Here is a 1,384-nt window from a genome sequence, read left to right on the forward strand (position 1 = left end):
CCATCTTTCAGGAGGGTCCTGCACAAAAGTAAAATTCCATTTTTCAGGAGAGTCCTGAACAGAAACTAAAATCCTATTTTCCAGGAGGGTCCTGAACAGAAAGTAAAATCTCATTTTTCAGGAGGGTCCTGAACATAAAGTAAAATCCCATTTTTTTGGAGGGTCCTGAACATAAAGTAAAATCCCATTTATTAGGAAGGTCCTGAATAGAAAGTAAAATCCCATTTTTCAGGAGAGTCCTGAACATAAAGTAAAATCTCATTTTTCAGGAGAGTCCTAAACAAAAGTAAAATCCCATTTTTAGGAGGGTCCAGAAAAGAATGTAAAATCCCATTATTCAGGACTTTCCCATTTTTCAGGAGAGTCCTGAACAAAAAGTAAAATCCCATTTTTCAGGAGGGTCCTGAACAGAAAGTAAAATCTCATTTTTCGGGAGTGTCCTGAACAAAAAGTACAATCCCATTTTTCCGGAGGGTCCTGAATATTAAATAAAATCCCATTTTTCAGCAGGGTCCTGAACATAAAGTAAAATTCCATTTTTCAGGAGGGTCCTGAAAAAAAGTAAAGTACCATTTCTTAGGAGGGTCATAAAGTTAAATCCCATTTTCCAAGAGAGTCCTGAACAAAAAGTAAAATCTTATTTTCCAGGAGGGTCCTGAACATAAAGTAAAATCCTATTTTTCAGGAGGGTCCTGAACATAACGTAAAATCCCATTTTTCAGGAGAGTCCTGAACAGAAGGTAAAATCTCATTTTTCAGGAGGCTCCTGAACATAAAGGAAAATCCCATTTTTGAGGAGGGTCCAGAACATAAAGTAAAATACCATTTTTAGGAGGATCCTGCACATAAAGTAAAATCCCATTTTTCAGGATGCTTTTGAAAATAAAGTAAAATCCCATTTTTCAGAAGGGTCCTGAACATAAAGTAAAATCCTATTTTTCAGGAAGGTCCTTAACAAAAGTAAAATCCCATTTTTCCGGAGGGTCCTGAACAGAAATAAAATCCCATTTTTTAGAAGGGTCCTGAACATAGTCCTGAACACAAAGTAAAATCCCATATTTTAGGAGGGTCCTGAACATAAAGTAAAATCTCATTTTTTCAAGAAGGTCCTAAAGAAAAGTAAAATCCCATTTTCCAGGAGGGTCCTGAACATAAAGTAAAATCCCATTTTTCAGGAGTGTCCTGAACAGAAAGTAAAATCCCATTTTTCAGGAGTGTCCTGAACAGAAAGTAAAATTCCATTTTTCAGAAGGATCCTGAACATAACATAAAATCCCATTTTTCAGGAGGGTCCAGAACATAAGGTAAAATCCCATTTTTCAGGAGGGTCCTGAACGTAAAGTAAAATCCCATTTTTTAGGAGGGTCCTGAACAGAATGTAAAA

This window comes from Capsicum annuum, unplaced genomic scaffold (assembly GCF_002878395.1).
Source record: "Capsicum annuum cultivar UCD-10X-F1 unplaced genomic scaffold, UCD10Xv1.1 ctg4203, whole genome shotgun sequence".
NCBI lineage: Eukaryota > Viridiplantae > Streptophyta > Magnoliopsida > Solanales > Solanaceae > Capsicum > Capsicum annuum.